The sequence below is a fragment of the Budorcas taxicolor genome, chromosome 16, assembly GCF_023091745.1.
Source record: "Budorcas taxicolor isolate Tak-1 chromosome 16, Takin1.1, whole genome shotgun sequence".
Classification (NCBI taxonomy): domain Eukaryota; kingdom Metazoa; phylum Chordata; class Mammalia; order Artiodactyla; family Bovidae; genus Budorcas; species Budorcas taxicolor.
The window spans coordinates 59,200,850-59,224,927 of record NC_068925.1 but is presented as its reverse complement, the minus strand read 5'-3'; the positions used below and the strand labels follow the sequence as shown (position 1 = coordinate 59,224,927).

At 42.6% G+C, this 24,078-nt stretch overlaps 1 protein-coding gene and 1 non-coding gene across 2 annotated transcripts in view; one reads left to right on the top strand and one right to left on the bottom strand.

Annotated features, from left to right (window-relative positions):
* Positions 1 to 24,078, top strand: part of ASTN1 (astrotactin 1) — a 356,719-nt gene that overhangs the window by 57,358 nt on the left and 275,283 nt on the right. The gene's annotated exons all lie outside the window — the stretch shown is intronic.
* On the bottom strand, positions 1,157 to 1,228 carry TRNAC-GCA (transfer RNA cysteine (anticodon GCA)). Its single transcript has one exon. It is a non-coding gene; the product is annotated as a tRNA-Cys (tRNA).

Genomic DNA, 24,078 nt, shown 5'->3' with positions numbered 1-24,078 from the left:
GTCTAAGCTGCATGAAATGTAGAGATAAAAGGTAACAGCTATCTTATTAGAATAGGGGGATGTCTGCACCTCATGCGTTTCTCCTCCACCCCCCTTTTCCCAGCTACATCTCAGACCCAGGGGCATTAGTGATATGAGATGAAGAGAAAGCAGAGCTGCCTGTTTGGGAGGGAGCAAAATCTACTCGTTGTGGCAATATTGATCAAGAGCAGTTTGAAGCCATTTCCCCCATTGGACCTCATTACCCGCATCTGCCTTTGAGTCTGGGTTCCCAGGCTGATTGTTGCCAGGTGGCACCCACCCCTGCCAGACAGAGGTGGATGCCCAGTGTCCTCGAGGAACTCACTCCCGGTGAGCAGGGCCGCAGCTGGCCCACAGAGGAGGTGTGGCAGGGAGGGGCCAGCAGTTCTGGAAACAGCTGGTATGTATGTCATCAACAGAGTCCCTCTTCCTTTGATGTGAAAGATTCTCTACACAAAAGCCTCTGTGAGCTGCAAAAACATGGTAATAAGGTTTTGTTTTTTTTTTTTTGCTGCTGAAATGAAGCAATTATCGCAGACTAGGTAGGCACCTAAGTGCAGTGTGCTATGAAGTTGGTTTCCACTGAAATAGAGAACATTTGTGGAAGCTGCCTTGATGCCTGACTCATAGACATGGAGGAGGGTCCCTTGTCATTGGGCTCCTATAAGGGTGGGAGAGAGGGAATGGGGTGGGGCAGGGAGGAAGAAGTGAAATGCAAAGCAGAGCAGAGAACCACAGTAAACAGTCGCAAAACAACTTTGTAACAAACACTTCCAAGTGGCCAGCCCCTCTACCCCCTTCTATGGATGTGGGCCTGTCACATGGGATCCTGCTCACTGGAGAACTGCTGCAGCCTCCAGGATCTCAGGAGACATAGGGAAATTCTGCCTTACAAATGGAACTGCGAGTCCTTGCTTTGCTGAGCAGTTGGCCAGATGCTTGCAGAACTGAAGTGAGGGCCCAGGGTGATACACGTGTGTGTGTGTGTGTGTGTGTGTGTGTGTGTGTGTGAAGTCGCTCAGTCGTATCAGACTCTTTGCGACCTCGTGGACTGTAGCCCGCCAGTCTCCTCTGTCCATGGGATTCTCCAGGCAAGAATACTGGAGTGGGTTGCCATTTCCTTCTCCAGGGGATCTTCCCAACCCAGGGATCGAACCCGGGTCTCCTGCATTGCAGGCAGACGCTTTATCCTCTGAGCCACCCGGGAAGCCAAGGGTGATACACATGGGGAACACTTAATCCCTCAACCCCATCTTTTCTGTGTTCCCACTCTCTATCTTAGCACCTACAGCAGAGACAATCACCATCCTCTCACTTAGAGCAGGGGGTCCCCAACCCCCAGTACCGATGCACGGCCTGTTAGGAACTGGGCTGCACCGCAGGAGGTGAGGGAGTGAAGCTTCCCCTGCCGCTCCCCATCGGTCCTGGTACTGCCTGAACCATTCCTCCAGCCCACACTCTGTCCACGGAAACACTGTCTTGCACGAAACCAGTCCCTGGTACCAAAAAGGTTGGGGACTGTTGATTTAGAGCACTAACTGGATATTCTAGAAAGCAAAGTTTCGCTGAAGCCATCTGGCCGAAGCATGCCTGGGTTGGGAATATACTTGTAGGAGTCGCTTCGTAAATACATTGTCATCATTTCTAGCCTTAAGAGTGGCTGCAGACCAGCAGCATCAGCATCACCTGGGAGCCTCTCAGAAATGCAGATTCCAAGGCTCCATCCCACACTGGATGAACTAGACATGTGCTTCAACAAGATCCCAGGTGGTCTATAGGCACTCTGAAGGCGGAGAGGCACTGCCACAACAGTCTTCAGCACGCCTTCTCTCCATGGTATTATAATGGAGCAAGCCTGGTCTTCACGCTTAGCCCTAGATCCACACCTTAGCTTCATTACTTCATGACACTGACCAAGAAATACCTAATTTCTCTGCGACACAATCTCTCCAGTATGAAGTCATAATGCCAGGGTGGTTGTGAGAATTCAGGGAACTAATTCATATCAAGTGGCTGCCAATGAGAACGAATGAACACACAGTCTCCCCACTAACCTAGTCTTCTTGTTAAAGAACCTTTGCGTGAAATACAGTACGCCCCCATTTCTAAAAGGCTAGCTTTTATAGAAGCTGGTCTTTTCAAGTGCTATAGGAGGGTTACATAGAATTCCACTTTGCTTGATCGATCTTCCCTCTCTCAAACTCAGCCAGGCTTTCACAGCAATCTTTTTCTAAATTATGTCTACTTCATAATTAAAGGCAAGATGCTGGCTTATTTCCTGGTCTGTTGAGCCCATACTCGAAGCAAGCTGGCATCAGGGGACCTTTCACATTTCCTTTTCTCTAAAGTGGACAGTGGTACACCTGCTCAGGGCTTGTGTTCTGACAGTTTTGAGTCCAGATTCTCAGTTCAGTTCAGTAGCTCAGTTGTGTTGAAAACTTTGTGACCCTATGGACTGCAGCACGCCAGGCTTCCCTGTCCATCACCAACTCCCAGAGCTTGCTCAAACTCATGTCCATAGAGTTGATGATGCCATCCAACTATCTCATCCTCTGTTGTCCCCTTCTCCTTCTGCCTTCAATCTTTCCCAGCATCAGGGTCTTTTCCAATGAGTCAGTTCTTTGCATCAGGTGGCCAAAGTGTTGGAGCTTCAGCTTCAGCGTCAGTCCTTCCAAGGAATATTCAGGACTGATTTCCTTTAGGATGGACTGGTTTGATCTCCTTGCAGTCCAAGGCTCTCTCAAAAGTTTTCTCCAAGACCACAGTTCAAAAGCATCAATTCTTCGGCGCTCAGCTTTCTTTATAGTCCAACTCTCATATCCATACATGACTACTGGAAAAGACCATAGCTTTGACTAGACAGAACTTGATTGGCAAAGTAATGTCTCTGCTTTTTAATATGCAATCTAGGTTTGTCATAGCTTTTCTTCCAAGGAGCAAGCATCTTAATTTCATGGCTGCAGTCACCATCTGCAGTGATTTTGGAGCCTAAGAGAATAAAGTCTGTCACTGATTCCGTTGCTTCCCCATCTATTTGCCATGAAGTGATGGGACCGGATGCCATGATTTTCATTTTTTGAATGTTGAGTTTTAAGCCAGCTTTTTCACTCTTCTCTTTCACTTTCATCAAGAGGCTCTTCAGTTCCTCTTTGCTTTCTGCTGTAAGGGTGGTGTCATCTGCATATCTGAGGTTATTGATATTTCTCCTGGCAATCTTGATTCCAGCTTGTGCTTCATCCAGCCCAGCGTTTCGCATGATGTACTCTGTATGTAAGTTAAATAAGCAGGGTGACAATATACAGCCTTGACATACTCCTTTCCCAGTTTGGAACCAGTTCCATGTCTGGTTCTAACTGTTTCTTCTTGACCCACATACAGATTTCTCAGGAGGCAGGTAAGGTAAGGTGGTCTGGTATTGCTATCTCTTGAAGAATTTTCCACAGTTTATTGTGATCCACACAGTTAAAGGCTTTGGTGTAGTCAATAAAGCAGAAGTAGATGTTTTTCTGGAATTCTCTTTTTCTTAATTTTCCAACGGATGTTAGCAGTTTGATCTCTGGTTCCTCTGCCTTTTCTAAATCCAGCTTGAACATCTGGAAGTTCTCAGTTTACATACTGTTGAAGCCTTGCTTGGAGAATTTTGAGCATGTTTTTTGCTAGCCTGTAAGATGAGTACAATTGTGTGGTAGTTTGAATATTATTTGGCCTTGCCTTTCTTTGGGATTGGAATGAAAACTGACCTTTTCCAGTCCTGTGACCACTGCTGAGTTTTCCAAATTTGTTGGCATATTGAACCAGATTCTAGTTCTGAGATTTACTAAAGTAGGACCTGGAGGAGTTTATCTACTGTCTGTGAACTTATGTAGAACACAGAACTGAAAAGTCCTTATCTACTAGGGTCACTGTAAAGAGTAAGTCAAAATCTATATACACTGAAAGCATAGAACCTCACACGTAGTAGGTGTTAGTGCATATTTATTTCCTCCTGCTTTGTATCTAGAACTAATTCTAAACCTTTTGGGAGGATAATCAAAATAATGAAAACTAATATTTACTCTGGAACATCACTGGAAAGAGGAAGGTTTGCCTGTCAGTGACACATGCATAATTTTTGATCCTCTATTACTCATTGACTATTTCAGAATCGGAGTTAATGTTAGGTTAGACACTCCAGCCCATAGAGTATACTGATGAATCAGCCTCATGGTTTTAATAAATTAACCATGAAATGTTACCTATTTTTACACTTAGGAAATCATGCTAACTTAGTCCTTGTTTGATCTTTATAACTTAAAGTTTTCTTTATACATTTTCTTTCCTCTGTAAGTTTAGTGATGGCCTTTGACCAAAAAAATTAAAATTCTGACCTAATAAAATTCTTATTACTAATTTTTCACATATGACAATATATGGTTTAAATTTACCCACCAACTTTGAGTTCTCAAACCAATAGACTTCAGTGAAAAAAACTCAAATATTAGTGTGTTTTATGGGTAGATAAATAAGGTAGAGAAAGGATGGAGAAGGAAGGGCAAGTAACAAGTGAATGATAATAAATAGTATAAGAGGGAAATATTCAGAAGTAGAATTAAAGATGAAAGATGCCTTCAACTGAGCTTTTCAAGGAAGTGGAAAAATCAGTAAGTTTGAAAAACCTGGCCAGGCTATCTATTTTAGTAGTTTGGAAAGATGAAAGCTCTTCCACCAAAAGCAGTAGAACTGGAGAGCATCATATAATCTTATGAAAGGGAGGACCCATGAGAGATCTTCAAGTCTGTCTTCTTTATCTTGAGTCATGCCTGCCCTTACAGGACCAGAGAGATGAGAACCCATTTCTACTTTTTAAACAATATTAGAGGAAGATATGCTATAGCCTCTTGATTTCAGTTAGCATTCTACAATTTTGAAAGTTTTAAACAAGTTCCAGTCACAGGTTGCTTTTCCTGAAATCTAACCGAGGTCTCCTGGGTTGGGAAGATCCCCTGGAGAAGGAAATGGCAACCCACTCCAGTATTCTTGCCTGGAGAAAGAATCCCATGGACAGAGGAGCCTGGTGGCTACAGTCCATGGGGTCACAAAGAGTAGGACACGACTGAGTGACTAACACTTTCCTTCTTCAACCGAGGTCTCATGTTTTTTGCTCAACAGTGATTTAAAAAAAAAAAAAATACTTTTTTTGGCTGAGCTGGGTCTTTGCTGCCGCACTGGCTTTTCTCTAGTTGCAGAGAACAGAGGCTAGTCTTTGCTGCGGTGCATGGGTTTCTCATTGTGGTGGCATCTCCTGTTGCAGAGCAGAGGCTCTAGGGTGTGCAGGCTTCAGCAGCTGTGGCACGTGGGCTCAGCAGTTGCAGTTCCTGGGCTCTAGAGCACAGGCTCAACAGTTGTGGCTCACAGACTTAGTTGCTCCGGAGCATGTGGAATCTTCCTGGATCAGGGATCGAACCCATGTCTCCTGCACTGGCAGGCAGATTCCTTACCACTGAGCCACTATGGAAGCCCTCAACAGTGATTTTTATAGACAGTATTCTGCTAAGCACTGGAGTTGAAAAATTCTATCTTAGAGCATTCTCACATCCAATGCAGTGAAGCTGTCTATCCCCTGGGGTAGTGTATGTGCATGTGTGTGTGTGTGTGAAACACAATTTAGCTCCTTTAAAACCACTTTGAGAGTTTTATCAGGTGTGTCTTAAACATCTTCTAACAATGTGTCACAAATGTAACATCAGTGATTTCTGCACACTTTCCTAGTAAGTATCTATATTCCTCTACTATTTCCTGAACAAATGAATTCCTTAGATTTGCTATCTATTTTCTGCGAGCTTCAAGTAAATACTTTTAAATGTAGCAAACTATATTTGAAAAGTAAATATTTGTAGTTTAAAGAATTTCACTTATGTCTATTCTCAATTTTAATTTTTACCAAACTGATGAGGCCTGACATCCTGTCTATTCTAGATGCTGTGCAGAATCAAATAGCCCCACATTTTGTTGAATTTCTTCTCATTTTTCTCTATCCTGTTCTATCTCCTATTCTTGCTCATCATTCTTTTGTGGTGGTGGTTGTTGTTTAGTTGCTAAGTCATGTCCAACTCTTTTTGTGACCCCATGGACTGTAGCCTGCCAGGCTCCTCTATCCATGGAATTTTCCAGGCAAGAATACTGGAGTGGGCTGCCATTTCCTGCTCCAGGGGATCTTCCCAACCCAGGGATGGAACCTGTGTCTCCTGCATTGGCAGGGGGATTCTTTACCACTGAGCCTCCTGGGAAGCCCTCATCCTTCTCTCCCTCAGTACCTTCAAGACTCAGTCCTAGATCTTCTGCTTCTTCTCCATAGGTGATCTCATTTACTCTGTTGATTTTATTGCTACCTAAATGCCCACAACTGCTAAATCTAGTCCTCCAGTTCAGACATTCTTCTGAACTCAAAAGCTGTATGTATAGTATTTGTATATCAAATATGAGCATTTTTATATCTCAGAGGCACAGAATGTTAACATGCTCCAAACTAGGCTTACTCTTTCTCCCTTTACCTGCCATCTCTCTTCCTTCTGTTTTTCCCAACCCAATAATTGGCACTACCCACTATTCACAATAACCAAAAGGTGGAAAGAACCCAATTTCCCATCAGCAGATGAATAGGTAAAATGTGTTATACACATACAATGGAATATTATTATGTCTTAAAAAGAAGGAAATGCTGACACATGCTACAGCTGGGATAACCCTTGGGGACGTTATGCTACATGAAATAAGCCAGTCACAAAGGACAGATACTGTATGATTCCACTTATTCCTAGAGTGATCAGATTCACAGACAGAAAGTAGAGTGGTCACTGCCACGGGTTGAGAGGAAGGGGCCATGGGGAAGAGAGGGTTGCTGTTTAACTGGTGCAGAGATTCAGTTTAGGAAGATGAGAATTCTGGAGATGGATGGTACGATCGCACAACAATGTGAGTGTACTTTAATGTCCTATAGATGCCAACTTAAAAATAGTTAAAGATGTTAAATTTCATGCTATGTGTATCTCACTACAAACTTTTAAAAGACAAAAAAAGTACGGTGTTAAAAGACACGACATAAAGCAATCCCAGAAAGTGCAGCATGCTCTACGACAAATGACCAGGTTTTAGTAAAAAATCAAAAGGCATAAAAAAGGAGGAGAGAGGGAGGGAAGAATGATTATGGAATAAAGGAGGCCCAAGAGATAAAAATAAAGAAGAGGAAACAACACCACCTTCCACCTGGGGTCTTAAGCCAGGAACCTAGAGGTTATGCCTGAATCTCCTTGCCCCATGTATCCATTTCTGTTTGCACATGTGCTTTGCTTACAGAAACCCCCTGGTTTCAAACTTAGAAGCAAGCATCAAAAAGAGTTTTGATAAGGGAGGAATTTTTATGTTTTAAAGTTGCAGGGAAGACTTACAAAGAAGGTGAGCCTGCTAAGGGCCTTGAACGTTGGGTAACTTAAGAACCTGTTGCTGGTGATAAGATTCTAGATAGAGGGACAGAATGAGGATACGGTAGGAATAAGCTTGACACCCGAGTGGCAGTTATGGATGGGCAGCTGCAGGAAAGCCTTACAAAGAAGGTGAGCCTGCTAAGGGCCTTGAATGTTGGGTGACTTAAGAACCTGTTGCTGGTGATAAGATTCTAGATAGAGGGACAGAATGAGGATACGGTAGGAATAAGCTTGACACCCGAGTGGCAGTTATGGATGGGCAGCTGCAGGAAAGCCTTCTTACCTGACCAGTCTGGTTGCTGACTCCTTGTAGAGGTGGGCCTTCTGGAGCGGTGTGGGCCAAACTCCACTCGGGGAGAATAGCATATGGTTTGTAGATAGGCAAATGCATGTACGCGTGTGACAGTCTGTGATGTAAAGGAGTCAGAAAGAAATTAGATCGTATCTAATCCTGGATGCTCCTGCAAAATAGGGGTCATACTAAACAAAGGAATGGGGCACTTGAACACGTTGATTGTGAGAGGATAGGTCTTACAGGGAAAAGGGGGGCTTATCCAATCAATGCTTTTCTTTAGGGAGAAGGAATGGGGAGGGGACACTTTCAAGAGATGACTTATCTTCAAAGGCTGTTTGTGGATGCAGGCCAGATGAGCATCTAACGGGATACAAGACATAACTAGGATGCACTTATGGATTGAAATGCAGTGGAAACCCCATTTTGAGAATTAGGATTTCTTAACAGATGACGGCTAAGCTTGCTATTCAACACATTCAGAGTCTGTTTCCTGTGTTCGACATCTGTGTGATGGAACACGGCCCTTAGTTACTAATTCGGTGCTACCTCTTTCCCTGCTGCTGCTGCTAAGTCGCGTCAGTCGTGTCTGACTGTGCAACCCCATAGACGGCAGCCCACCAGGCTCCTCTGTCCCTGGGATTCTCCAGGCAAGAACACTGGAGTGGGTTGCCATTTCCTTCTCCAATGCATAAAAGTGAAAAGTGAAAGTGAAGTCGCTCAGTCGTCTCCGACTCTTCACAACCCCATGGACCGGAGTCTACCAGGCTCCTCCGTCCATGGGATTTTCCAGGCAAGAGTACTGGAGTGGGGTGCCATTGCCTTCTCCTCTTTCCTCTGGACCATTCTTATATTTTAAGTTCCCTCCTCTATAATTGGTTAAGTTCTCCACTCTCCTTTCTTCCTTTGAAGCAACAGTTTTGTCTAAATCTATCAATCAAGGTCTCAGCAGACAACAAGTTATATACTCCAACTGGGTCTTACAGAATTCACTGAGGGATTATTTGACAGGTACGAAAGGGAATAGTGCAGTATGCAGAGGCTGTTAAACAGTAAAGTGTTGAGACCAGTCTCAAGCCTGAAGAGCAGGAGGAGGAGGGCTTACCAGAACCCCAAGATGGTGAGGGCTGTTGGGACAGAGCTGTGACTTTCACTGAGGCACGAGGGGGCCTTTGAGGAATCTCAGCCTTGTTCATCCCTCTGCTCTCACAGAGGTCAGCCTCTCTGGTCTCAGAGCAAAATGAACAGTGAATGGTACATCAGAACAGCAAATGGAATATTCCATATTATCATATGTTCTTACTTATTCAATGAAATTTCAAAATAGAGTCTACTTTGTAGCTAGGTTAGACCTGCTAGTCTTAACCTGAGCTATGAGCCCCCCACCAAAACTTCTCAAGACTCAGGAATAAGCAGCTTTTAATGCTGATTCAGACTCAGGAGGCCTGGGGAGGGACCTGAGAGTCTTCATTTTAAACATGTTCCCTAGTGATGTCCATGCAGCTGGCCCATGGACCACATTTTGAGGAGCAAGGCACTGCAGGATTTTAAAATGGTCTTTAGATAAAGTACCAGCTGCCCTGAAATTAGTTAGGTGAGGCAGTAGGAGGGTCCACCTTTCTCCTGACAGCCTGCCATCTGCTGCTTCATTATTTCTTGGCTTTGCCACCAGTTCCCAGGATTCAAGTGTACCATGTACTTCTCCAAGTTTCAAAATTTCTGCCTTCTACATGGGTTTTAATGCTGCTCTTTTCTCCTGGACTTGTGAAGGAATGATGACAGCAAATTACTATGATTATCTTCTGGGAATGGTGTCTTCTAAGACCTGCTATCTGCCTCACCACTGCTGTCATTTGTTTGAACACCATTCAGCTTGATGCTTACCTGAACCAAATAAGCTGATGATGTTTTAGTGATTGGATCAGTGAATTGCAGGAAATAAGGAGTCTGTAATCTTAAGGTGAGCTTTCTTTTACCAAGGTAAGGTATCACAGCCTAAAATTTTATTGTATCTTAATATATCTTACAAAACAAGGGGCCAGTTTGTCAGAGGCTGAAGCTGTGCAAATAGTGATGGAGGCATAGGGAAAGGGGGAGAGACGTGTTCCTCTGAGTTTTATTTCAGACAGGAAGCTGAGCGATGAAGAAGTGGAACTCTGAGAGGCAGACCTGGGGAAGTTACCAGGTGACATTGAGAGAAGGTTCATGCCAATGGATGCCACCCAACCTTGTGCCTGTGGACTGAGATAGCATCGAGACCAGTGGAACTAAAGACGTGGGGAGTAAAAGTGGAGAAGAGGACGATAAAAGATGAATCTTTGTCGTCATCAATTGGGAAAAGCAGCAGCATTTAAGAAAATAGTGATTTTAACCGGAACAGTATAAAAATGCTGTTCTCTGTGCGCCTTCGGTATGGCCAGTTCTCTACATGTTGATATATTCTTTCAGATCGTCCTGCCAGCTCTGGAGAGTAGCATAATTAAAAGCCCAGATGCGAAATTGCTCGGGTTTAAATCTGGTGTGCAGCGATTCCTGGAAATGTGGCGTTCCGAAGCTTTTAACCTCCCTGTGCTGCACGTTCTTTACACAGTGAAATGGACATGAAAATAGTAACAAGCTCACAGGGTTGTCTGGAGGAATAAAGGGCTTGATAAGTGAAAATTTCTCAGAACAATGCATGCATAGACTAATTTCTCAATCAGCGCTAACAATAATTATTATCATCATCTCATCGAGTTTGATTTCCTGCTTAAATGTGAGTTCTTTCCATGAAGCCAGGTTGTGTTCTCTGGATTATAGTGGGATGACCCAGTTCGTTATAGTGGAGAGGGAGTCTTAACAGTGTCGAAATACCCACAGGATACGTTCCCTTTATGTTTATAGCACAATAAGCATCTATCTATAAAGGAACATGGGAACAATGATCTGAGAGTGTGAAACATACTGACTGATTCGTCAGTGATTCTGAGGAACTAAGGTGAAGGAAATTCATGCTTGCAATGGTATATCAAGCTCTCAGTTTGTGGCAGTTTTTTTCAGGAGTGAAAAGGAATTAAACCCTCTTATGGAACCATTTAGTCCTTGAATCAGGAAGGTATTTCAGGTAAGTTCTGTGAGACTTAAAAGGTAATTATTACCAAGTATCCAATGTACCATCAAGTATTGGCTAAGTCCCATACAAGCATATTATTTAATCTTCTCTCACTCCTTCATGGTAGGTAAGTATCGTCACATAATCCCCCATCAGTGAGGAAATGATGGGCCTGGAATTTTAAGTGACTCTCTGATCAAGGGCAAATGGCAAGTCAGAGAAGGAGCCATCGCTTGTCTCCGTAGCCGGTGGGCCTCCATTCTGCCCATTAACTCTGTGAGCCAGGCTAAGCAGTCGAAGAGCAGGGCCCATTTGGGAAAACAAGAAACTCATTTCAAAAAAGATCCTTGACAAAAGGTAGCAGTGATCAAGGAGGGATAAAGATAAGGACCAGGGGAGTACTATTTCACAATTGGAAAGCAGGGGAAGACATGGCTATCGCCTCATCTAAATCTTTTCAGCCTACAGATGAAGAGAGAAGGGTCTAGACCTCAAGGTCATTTGCAGTTGGTGTCAGTATGGAGACAAGAGCCCCTGCCTGGACTATGGTTCATTTCACTCTCTCTCTCCATAAAGTGCAATTGCTCTCACTGGGAATGAGAGGCTGTCAGTGTAAGTGTCTGTGGCATCCTTTTAATAGGAAATAGTTAAACTGGGAAAAATCATACTTTTTAATTATCGAAATCCTTTACTGATGCTGAGACATTGTTTGTTTGGTGAACATACGTGGAGAATATTAATAGATATTATATATTACTAAAGCTCCTTCTTATTGATTTCTGCATCACAACATAAACACATAGAGCCCAATAAAACATGACTTTGTCTTAATAGCATTATGAATAAATTATTAAGAACTTTTTTCTTCTGCAGTAACTTTACTAGTTTTGTTTTTGTTTTTGTTTTTTTAATCAAACTTTCATAGGACTGTAATTAAAAGTAAAGGAACATGCTGCAGATTTTAGCTGCATAATCCTCAGGAGATTAATATAGAACTGTCAAAACTCAGACTAAAGAATACTCTCTGTTTGCTGAGGGGCTCCTTGAGAATGGCTTGCAAGGGGCTATAACCTCCGGTGGTTGCTTAGGCATCTCGCCAACTATGGCTGAGGTTTGTGCTGTGGAGCACTTGCCCAGAATGTCTATCCCACCGTGCTTGTTGGAGCTGAAGGACATCACCAAACTCAAGGAGTTGGTCTTCTTTTGCCTGCATTATACTCATCTAGCACAAGCCTGTCCCATAGCGGGCCTTCTTCAAATGCTTGTTGGATGAGTCACTGCAGTTCAGGCCATACGCTTTAACTCTAAAGCCAGGTACCATGGTTTGGATGTTTAACTGAGCTGGCCTAGGAATTTGCTTAGAGCTAGTTGACACCGTGAATAACTGCAATAAGATGGAGGACCCAGTTTAAGGAGTAAGGGCTCCTGTGTCAGCCAGACCTATATTTTAGTCATTATCTTAGGCAAGTTACTTTTTCACCTTGAACTCATTTCTTGAAAAATGATAGTACCCTCATCAGGGGCTGATGAGGACTGTGTGATAAACGTGTGTTGTTCAGTCACTAAGGCATGTCCAACTCTTCGCCACCCCATGGATTGCAGCCCACCAGGCTTCCCTGTCCTTTACCATCTCCCAGAACTTGCTCAAACTCACGTCCATTGAGTCGGTGATGTCATCCAACCATCTCATCCTCTCCTCTGTCATCCTCTTCTCCTCTTGCCTTTTCCAGTGGTTTGGCTCTTTGCATCAAGTGGCCAAAGTATTATAGCTTCAGCAAGCATTATAGCTTCAGCTTCAGCATCAGTCCTTCCAATGAATATTGAGGGCTGATTTCCTTTAGGATTGACTGGTTTGATAAACATGTAAAATGACCTAACTGAGAGTCTGGGAGTTCATTCTTAGTATTCACTTCTGCTTGCCACATGATGGAAGCCCTGGAGGAGAGTCACCTGATCAGAAGCCAGCTACTAAGTTTGATCTATCCATTGTTTTGCTGTTTCTGCAGACCCACTGAGTACCTGCTGTTCTGTCTCTGTCACTCAGTGTATCCTCTTCTCTGTTGTCATGTTAGATCAGTTTTAATTCAGAGTCTCTGTGGCTGCTTTCTCCTGACCAGCCGTCCAGTGTGGCTTCATTCAACTCTCCCAGTGCCCAGTCCTGCTAACCCTGCCAGAGAGCATGAAGAGGACACATGGCTGCCTGTGATTTTGAATGTAAGGACAGGGCTACTGGAGATCTCATTTAGCCTGGCAAATTGCATTCTGATTTTTTTCTGACTTCTTCATCCAGTCCCCCAATATATCTCTACCTCATCCATTTGCTTTTGTCTCTTATGACGAGGTAGGAGGTCACTCTCAAACCTTCTCTTTTGGGAGGTGAGAACACATATGATCTCTGCAAGAACACCACCAACCTGCCTTGCTCAAGGCTCCTTGAACTGGTGGTCACTTAGCCCTGACATGGTGCTTCTTCCTGCAAACATTAGCTGGTTCTTTTAACATCCTTGAGGACAGGCAGGAATTCTTATCATCTTTCTGCAGTGTGGGAAAGCTAAGGTAGGCAGAATCAGATGTTTATTTTAGGTCACAGCAACAGCCACGATGGTCAGGGAATAGCTTTCAGGCAAGGTCTGCTCCTAGTTGGAGTTCTGATACCTCAAAGCAATACATCCAGTTTATGGTTTCTCTAAAGTCTTAAGAGTTGGCACCACCGGTTTCTTCTTCCTCTTTGGATCTTGGCCAGTTCTGCAGTGCTAGGAGTAATTCCTTCTTGAGTCTAAAGGAAGTTAGATGCATTAAACATGAATGTGAATGCCTAAAGCTTTGAGGACTGCCTTTTGGAAGGTATTTCATAGACCACCCCTTTGCTACCATCATTTCTGAAAGAATATTGGGGTTGACTGAGAAAGTGGTCTGACCCAGTGATGACAACTGTGAAAAATTGAAACCTTCACTACTCCCAGCTATTTAAGACTTTTTTTTTTTTTTCAGGCAAAACTCTGTTTTTCCTTGCACTTGGAATACTCCCTGGTGTTTGGATTGATTTGAAGCAGAGTTGAAAAGAATCCTTAGGTTCTTTAAGGAATCTGATTGTTGTTATTTAGTCGCTCCGTCGTGTCTGACTCTTTATTACCCCATGGACTGTAGCCTGCCAGGCCCTTCTGTCCATAGGATTTCCTAGGCAAGAATACTGAAGTGGGTTGCCATATCTTTCTCCAAAGAATACAGACATTTTGCCAAAGGGCTGTTGATCTCCATAGAAACTATACTGTATGAAAATAGCCTGAGGAGTCAATGGTCCCAAATTTGAATCTCTTTTCCCTTAGCAGCAGTACAATTTCCATAGGTTTCATCCTTTTTCAGAGTTTGTTTCCTTCTCTGTAAAATGAGGCCAGTATTACCTGCCCTGGAAAGCTACTGTGAAGATTATTTAAATACGTAACACTGTATTGGCTCATAATAAGTATTTAAAAGTTTATTTCTTCCTCCATTTATTAAATTTTGAGGACAGACCTGTGTTCCCTCAGTAGTGCTTACAGATGGAGCACAAAGGACAAATGCCCAATTAGTCCATGTCCCCAAATGATGTATGTTCCCTGAATTTATCTGATTTCTCTTTAATTAGTGGGACACATCTCAGATAACACAGACTGCCACCAATCAACTTGAAATGACAGACATGAACTCCCTCATTACCCTAATAGGTCCATTTTTAGTATATGAAAACTGAGACCCAATCCTGCCTTGGGGCAAAAAGAAGTGAGTGCCTTGGTTCCTGCATAAGAATGTGACATTTATACATTTGTGTTCCTCATTTGCAGGCTGATGACCAGTTTCATAAGCAATGATGAGGGTAAAACAGGGCAAGGGAGGGAAGGCTGCCTGTGGGTGCAGTCATTCTTTATCTTACTAGTGGGACATCTCTTCTACTAATGTGTCACTCTCGCCCTATCTTGTTTCTATAGGAAAATGTTCAGAGCTCAATTTTTAAAAAATGACATAGATATACACTCATATTAACTTACAAATCATAAGCCTAGAGGTCAGTGCATTTAAACAAAGATAACAACCTTGTATAACCAGGACCCTGATCAAGAAAGAAAACAGAATGAGCACCCACCCCCCCAAATCCTCCTGTGCCCCTTCCAGTCACCACCACCCCCTCCACCAGGGGAAGCATTACCTGGATTTGTAACATCACAGATTAACTGGATCACTTTGAAATTTTATATAACAGAATCATAGGGTTCAAACATTTTGTGTGGCTTCTTTTACTCTACAGTGTGTTTTTATGAAAATTTGTTTGTGTTATTGAGAGTAGCTGTAGTTCACTCACTATCACTGCAAAACAGTACTCCATTGTGTGACTACAACACAATGTATTTCTCCATCCTACTCATGATGGCCATTTGGGTACTTTCCAGTTTGGGGCAGTTTTGAATAGGGCTGCTATGAGCATTCTTGTGAATGTTTTTTGACTCATATACAAATGCATATTAGTTAGGTATACACTGATGACTGGAATTTCTGGATACAAAGTGCTTAGCTTTCAAAGCTACTGTCAAACAGTTCTCTAAAGCTGGGTCTTTGGTTTTGAAAAGACGAGGTCATATTAGTGGTAACACTGGGAAAGGACCCCTGGGACCAACCTTGCATCAGTAATCATCTTAGAAATGGAATCATCTTGCAAGGTATAGTTTATGTGCTACTCACAAATGGCGTTTCAATACCCAATTCTATCACAGTGGTTCGTTTTCCTCACCCGAGAGTAACAAGGATTTTGTCTCATCCTGGACTCTGAAAGGCAAAACATTTTTCGTGCAGGTACCAACCTTTCTCCGGATGCGAAAGCCTCAGCCTGTTCATTTTTATGGTACAATAAAAGCCCACTTTTAAAAATTGGCCAGCAGGGGATTAGGGTATCAGTAGAAAAATTCTCTATGTATGCAGTTTCTAAGCTATCTTTATCCTGCTTGTTCTGTTCTGGAAATGTATTACTAGAAGCTGTCACTTGTCTTAAATGTTTTAATGAATGATATTTAGTTGCCTAAGGCTTTTTTTTTTTAGCAAAGTACATAGATTTTTTTTGTATGCAGAGAGAGAGAATAATAAATGTTCTGCCTTAACAAAAGCATCACCAAATGCCAGCTAACTGACCTCATTTCCCTGTTTCCAGCACAGTGAAATTTCATTATCGTCATCATCTGTATTAACTAATTTTTATTGTCTGTCTATAAAGCACTAAGGGGTTTATAGTAGAATGAGGTGAAACAGAACATGTGTTGAAATTGGAATTAGTACCTGAGAACAAGTCTTTCTACCATTTACTAGTTCTGTATCTTCTGGACTATCACTTAACTTCTTCTACTTCAGCTTACCCAGTTTTAAAAAGGAAGGGTTATTTTCCAAGAAAGTAAGAATCTTTAAAAATCCTGTGATTTGAATTTTAATCAATTTGGGTATGTTGATCGAAATGCATATAACCTAGTTTTTTGTTGTAATATATTATTACTTTTTACTTTCATAGCTTAGGAAGATAGATGCCCATACTTTCCTGAGTTCAGTGACTTTTACTTAATGGACTTTTACTCAATGGACTTTCTTAAATAAATGAGAATGTTTGTCCCAAGTGAATGAAGGACAACAGTAAAAAGAATCCTCCCACTTCCTAATGATATTTTCCCTGAAATTGCTCTGTCTTTATTTAGTAAAGAAGGAAGTGGAGCAGAGGAGGGGAAAATTCACTGGGCAATAATATTGGCAAAACATTGAATTGCCCATCCTCAAATATCTTCTTAGTCTTTATTTTTAATATTAGTATTTATTTATTCAGAAAAATATTCATTAAGCACCAGCTATTTGTCAGGGACTTAAGATCTAGAAATAGGTTAATAGAAACTCACACAATCAATGAAAGTCTGCACAGTATACTAAAGTCTCTTGTGTCTAGGAATACAACAGATCCGATATGTGGCATGATTTTCCCTTTAAAATAGCAAAATAATGGAAGATAGCATATGTTCATTGTGGAAAATTTCAGACCTGATTTTTTTTAAACAGCCTGTACACATCGTAAAATATAGGCCAGGACTTTAAAGGAAGATTATATGTTGATTTATTCTTTTCTGCCTGCCACTTTTTCCCTGGAAAATAATTATATTGAAAGGCTGGTAAGAATGAGGTTTTCAGAGAAAAAAGAGAGTACATAAAAATAAGCTTTGGAGTTTCTTCAACATAATACTTTGTGTTTAATTTTTAATTATAGAAGTATAAGAGATTATATCCAGTGTGTTGAGAATTGATATTGCTTAATGGAAATGTATTTTCTTCCCTACTATTTTATGTATTATTCATAGAAAAAAAAAAGTGGTCTTTTATGAAAGGGCAGCTGGTCCTTTAACAGACAGGAACTTCTTCAGTTAGAGTAGCTGCTAACAGTGGTTTTGATTTGCTGCCCAACGTGCATTACAGGCTCATTTAACATTAATAGAAGGTGATCTGGGTTCACTTTATGACCTCTTGGAACCTAAATCACAGACTGGGTCATTTAAGAGGTTAGGGGAGAGTAGACAGCCACTTAGCAACAGTTAGAAACTTTGGCTAGAAAAGAATCTCTATACAAATGAATACATAGCTATCAAGTTAGAGCCGGTCAAGTCCTGGTGCCGCAGCTGTATGTACCTGGAGGCCTGCTTCTGAGAGCAGCTCAGTGACACAGAGGGCGTCCTTGCTCCTTTGACCAGCGGGGGAAGCACAACACTCAGAGCTGGAGTTGCTTGGTGTGGAGGACCTGTTCTACTCCCAACTGCACATTCATTCTCAAAACAGCGCTCATAATCGCAATCCTGCTGGTCCCCCGCCTGGAGTGAGAACACGCACACCAAAACCTCATCTAGCCGGATGTGAAGCCCGAGAACTTTCGGGGGGAGCGGGGCGGGGGGGGGGGTTGCCGGGCACTAAGCAGCAGCACGCCACCCACATCATCAACTTGCACCTGGCCGAGGAGTCCAGCGACCCCGAGACCAACGATCACATCCCGTACCGCGAGAGCAAGAGGTGATGGGCACGGCGCGCTGCTTGAGCATCAACACGTACCTGGGCAGGAGCAGAGCCACCAAGATGACCTGGAGACCCTGGGCCACCGGTTCCTGTTATTCCTGCGCGGCAGCCCGCGCAGCCAGGGGTTCAAGGCCCACATGCTCAAAGAAAATTTCCCAGAAGATCTCGGACACCAAGTGGGCTATGCTCATCGAGATGCTCCGCAAGAGCCTCCTGGAGGAGACGGCCTTGTACCTGTGACACGTCCGGCGCCTGGACTTCTTCCTAGCGCCGGACTCCGACCACCTGCACGAGCTCTTTATCACCTCTGACCACAGCCGCCTCGTGGTTGGCTACGACTGGGCCGGATAGCCCCTCCCCATGCCTGCAGCACGGTCCCACTGACCCGTCCTCGCAGCCTCCAGCATGCAACGAAGCCCTGCTACCCTGCAGAAACAAGGCACCGAACTCCATCCGCAGGCGCCTGAATGCCGACGACTCCACTGCCGGTCACTTCGGCGTCCCTATCACAGTCCCTGCGGAGGTGGAGGTGGCTGATGACAGCAAGCTGCTGCTGTTTCTTTCAGAAGAGAACGAGAAAATCGCTGCAGCGACACAGGCGACCCTGACGCCATTGCCGCTGAATCGTCCCGCTGAGGCCCCTCGGGGCCAACTTGTCCATGGCCGCGTGGCCGCAGCCGGACGCGGACTGTGGGGCCGCCGGAGCCACCCTCTTCAGCCCACGTGGCGTCTTCTTTCACAGAAGACTTTGGCCGAGATTTCTACGCCGGCTTCTAGTCCGGCTCTCCGAGCACATTAACTGTTTAAAACAAGGGAAGAAAAGAAAACCCTAGCAACTGTCCTGCCCTGCGCCTCCGCCTGTGTCTGCTGAGTAGCGTGGCCTGCGATCCTGTTAGTTTCATAAAGTGCAGTTGGTCTGCTTCCATCCGGAGGCCGTTTTCTCAAGGGGAGGCTGCTAGGCGTTGCTGCCAGGGGTGAGCCTCCCCAGACCAAAGGGGAAGGCTGGGTGAGGGTAGCCTGCAATCCAGACGCTACTCCCAAGACCAGGCTGGCGGGTGTGTCCCGGGGCGGGGGGCAGGCGGGTTGCAGCCCACCTGCTCTGGGAGTGAGCCAAACATGTGGCGTGGCGGCCACCACGTGGCCTCGTGGGTCTACTTGTGTCGGTTCTGCACTACTGGCCAAGCAGTGGGAGACAAGAGCCTTAAAACGGGCAACACCGCAGGTATGAGTGGGGCGGGTCGCGCCCCTTGTGCGGTCCCCATAGTTTCCCAAAGGCCAGCATGCTACACCAAGCAACCAGAGGCGTTCCCTGCAGCGTGTGCATCTAGGTCTTGCTTTACAAGGTGTTCTGAAATGGAACCTGGCTTCTCTGATGCTTCCTGGAAGCCAGAAAATTTAGGGGCTTTTTTTTTAATGGAAAATGAAACCAAAATAATGGTAATAATAATACTGTGTTAATTGCTCAGTCGTGTCCAAGTCTTTGGGACCCCATGGACTATATAGCCCACCAGGCTCCTCTGTCCATGAGATTTTCCAGGCAAGAATACTGGAGTGGTTTGCCGTTTCCTTCATGGGATCATCTCGACCCAAGGAGGGAATCTGGGTCTTTCACATTGCAGGCAGATTCTTTACTGTCTGAGCCACCCGGGGAAGCCACAAAGAAGAATAGCTGTAATGCAAGCTTCTCTGCGCACCAGGCAGGCACTGTATTATTTATTTCATTTTTATGATAAACCTTTGATATAGGTATCATTATTACAGCTACTTTTAGGTGAGGAAATGGAAGATTAGATTTACTAAATGAGTTGTGTAGAGACATACAGCTGATAGATGATGAATCTGGGACTGAAACCAGGTTCTAACCCAAAAGACTGTGTTCAGTGAGAGCTGCACTTGGTTAAGGCTGAACCTGTATGGAGAAATCTGTCCATGAAATAAGGTGAAGATATTGGGCAGTGGGGAAGAAACAATAATGTAAACTTTCTTTGAAAATACCACAGCTTTTTCCTAGTGGTGGTGATGATGGGAGAAATGATAGTGATGAACAAAATGACGGCAGTTTTGTCAAGGCTGAGAAAGAATGAGGAAACCATTAAGATCTCTGTATAAGTTGTTCTGGGGCTTCCTAGTGGTTCAGCAGTGAAAGAATCTGCCTGCAATGCAGGAGGCAGGAGTTTGATCCCTCAGTTAGGAAGATTTCCTGGAGAAGGAAATCGCAACCTAGTATTCTTGCCTGGGAAATCCCATGGACAGAAGAACCAGGCACAGACTATGGGGTCACAAGAGTCAGACACGACTTAGTGACTAAACCATCACCACCGTGAGTTGTTCTAAATTGGGTTTACTTCTAGAAGTTAGCTATATTAGACTTGAGATGCACAAGCAGTCTTGAGTTGTCTGGGATTCATGCATCTGAATGATAACGAAGTTCTCTCTCAAAGCTGGTATTCAAAAAGAGTGTGTCGTAGACCTGCAAAAATTTCTGCCATTTTCTTTCTAGGGGGTTGATTCACAAGAAGCAAAGATAGTAAAAAAAAAAAAAAAAACCAAACAAACACTCATTGAATTTTGTTCTTATTTCTCAAGATTGTTTTGGCTATCAGGATCCTCATGATTTTGTATGAATTTTAGGATATTTTTCTTATTTCTTAAAAATTTGCCATTGGAGTTTTTAATAGGCCTTGCATTGAATCTTTAGATCACTTTAAATAATACGGATCTTTTAAGAATAATAAGTCTTTTAACCCATGCATAGGGGATGTGTTTTCATTTCGACTTCAAAACATAAAGCTGTGCTGATCAAAGCAGTATGGTATTGGCATAATAAGAAACATATAAACCAATAGAACAGAATAAAGAGTGTAGACCCAAGTACATGTGGTCAAATGGTCTTTAACAATATTGCCAAGACTACACAATGGGGGAAGAAAAGTTTCTTTAATAAATGGCATTGGGAAACCTGAATATCTACCTGCTAAAGAATGAAGTTGGACCCTTATTTTACAGCATACACGAAAATCAACTCAAAATGGATTAAATACTTAGGCATAAAACCTGAAACTATAAAACTTCTTGAAGAAAACAGAAAGGAAAATCTGTATAAGGTTGGTGTTGGCAATCATTTCTTGGCTATGACATCAAAAACAGACAGCAAAAGCAAAGATAGACAAGTGGGATGACATCAAACTGAAAAGCTTCTGTATATCAAAGAAAACAATCAACAGAGTAAAAAGGCAACCTGTGGAATGGGAAAATACTTGCAAACTGTGAGTATGATAGGAGGTTAATGTCCAAAATATTAAAGAACTCCAATAATGCAATGATAAAACCAAATAACTTCATTTAAAAATGGGCTAAGGACTTGGTGACACTAGTGGCAAAGAACCTTCCTACCAATGCAGGAGACATAAGGAGGGCATGGCAACCCACTCCAGTATTCTTGCCTGGAGAATCCCATGGACAGAGGAGCCTGGTAGGCTACAGTCCATGGGGTCCCAGAAAGTTGGACATGACTGAAGCGACTTAGCGTAGCATGCAAGGACTTGAATAGGTGTTTCTCTAAGACACACAAATGGTCAACAGGTTTATGAAAGATACTCAACATACGTAATCACCAGAGAAGCACAGATCATAAGCTATCACTTCATACCTGTTGCAATGGCTATCATAAAAGAAAGAGTGTTGATAAGGCTGTGGAGAAATTTGAACCATCATAGACTGTTTGTAGGAATGTAAAATGGTTCAGCCACTATGGAAAACGTTATGAAGATTCCTCAAAACATTACAGGTAGACCTACTATGTAAAATAATCTAGCAATCCCACGTCTGGCTACTTATTCAAAAGAACTGAAAAAGAGGATCTCACAGAGATACTTGCATTTCCATGTTCATTGCCCATTATTAACAATATCCAAGATATGGGACAATCTAAATTTCTGTTATGAATAAATGAAAATAAACATCACAGAAGGACAAATAATACATAATTCCAGTTATATTAGGTATTCAAAGAGGTAAAATGCATATATTCAGAAAGTAGAATGGTGGATATCGGAGACCAGAGGGAGGAAGACATGGGGAGTTGCTTTTCCATGGGTATAGTGTTTCAGGAATCCAAGATGGAAAAGTTTTAGAGCTCTGTTATACAACAGAGCTATGTATATAGTTAACAACACTGTACTGTACACTCAAAAACTTGTTAAAAAGATGTCACACAAAGTGTTTTTTGCACCCCCCTGCAAAAAGCAAACATGGAGAATGAAAATACATGTTGAGAATGTGAGAAAGATGAAAAGGTAGTGGGCTTCAGATTATGGGCATTTGAATTGACAAAGTCCAAAGCAAGGATTTAGAGAAAGAGAGGCAATTGGATTTTACTCAGGAGACAGTCATGTGCTCAGGCAGCCACTCTTTGTTTGAAACTACCCATTGTGCATTTATAATGCATTATATTCTTTTAAGAGGTAGGATGTACAGTTTGGTGTCAGACCGACCTGGGTTTGAAACTTGGCTCCTCTGATTATGAACTGATAATTTTCTTAACTTCTCTCAGCCTTGCTGTTCTCATCTCTGCAGCAGAAGACAATATCTATTTCAATTGGGAGGACTAAATGAGGCAATTTGTGTAGCAATTTCAAATGAAAATTGTGAAGATTTTTTTTTTAGTAAGGAGGCAGCATTGGTACATAAGGCTGTAATGACTGAATTATGGAAGTTGCCTGAAAGTTCATGAGATTTCAGGCAGGGATATTTCTATAAGTCAGGCTCTCTTGGGAGCTGATGTCAGTATCAGTATTTGTATGTAGATCTGCATGCAAAACATAAACCCCCAAATGTAAACCTTCAATTAAATTTGGAAACCTAACAGTCTTGTATTTAGACACACAGCTGAAAAGTCCACTGTCACATACAATTAAGGAAAAAAATAGAACTTTAAAAATTAAAACTGTTAGTTGTTTATCTGTGGGAAAATTGGAAATGTCTCCTATTCTTTGTTGATATTTCTTTTTTTTTTTTTTTTGACAAAATCTACCCACTACCCAATCTTTCAGTCATTCAGGTCCCATTCAGAAATGGGGAGAGCTCTGACAGAGCCACTATTGAGAGCCGTCATTGCTTGTTTTTCACTGTTGTTTCCTGGGCATGCCCTTCCAAAAGGGGCAAATGTGACATCTCAGAGTATCAGCTTATTAGATGGGTTCTTAAACTTTGAAATGATGTGAGTGTGGTTGTCACAGGATTTCGCAGTTCTTCTAAGTTGGTACTAATGGTTTTAAAGAAATAGGTAAGAAAGAATTTCCTTCTTAAATCAGCTGGTGCTGTCCTGCCTGTGCTAGGAATAGTCTAAGTCATTGTTCTCTTGGTAACTCTAAGTTGATAGATGTCAGATAGGGTATTCTGACACTGAGCATTAAAATAAATGTCCTTTAGACTTCAGCAAAATATTTGGCAAGGTCTTCCACACAAGCTTTCCAGACTTGATGGAAGGAGAAAGCAGAATGCTGGCCCAAGAAGTAGATTCATCTGTGGTTGAAATTTGATAGTGGATTCTAATCGTATTTTTATTCAATCATTTTTTCAATGTCAAAGGATATTTATTCTGAGCTTTACCATGTGTCAGACACTTCTCTAAATTCTGAAGATGTACTCTTCACCAAAGTAGACAAAGCTCCTACTTTGTCTTCATGGAGCTTATATTCTCATGCCACAAGGCTCTTTCCTGTTTGTCTTACAAAGCCACCGTAATAAAGACAGCACACTACTAGCATAAGGATAGACATATAAAATTTGAATGTAATTGAGATGACAGAGATAAACCCTTATGTTTATAGACAATTTTTTGATAAGGGTGCCTGGACTGTCCAATGGAGGGGCAGTGGAAAGAGTGCTAGTACAACTGTTAAACTGCATATCCCATGCACAAGAGTGACTTGAGCCCTTATCTCACACTAGTGCAAAAAATACAGTGGATTTAATATATAAATGTAAGAGCTAAAACTACAAAACCTTTAGAAGAAAACACAGGTTTAAGTCTTCGTGATTTTGGATTAGACATCTTAACTATGGCACTGAAACCACAAGAAACAAAGGAAAAATATCAGATAAATGGGACTTCAAAATTCAAAACTCTGTTTCAAAGAATAACATGGGGCAAT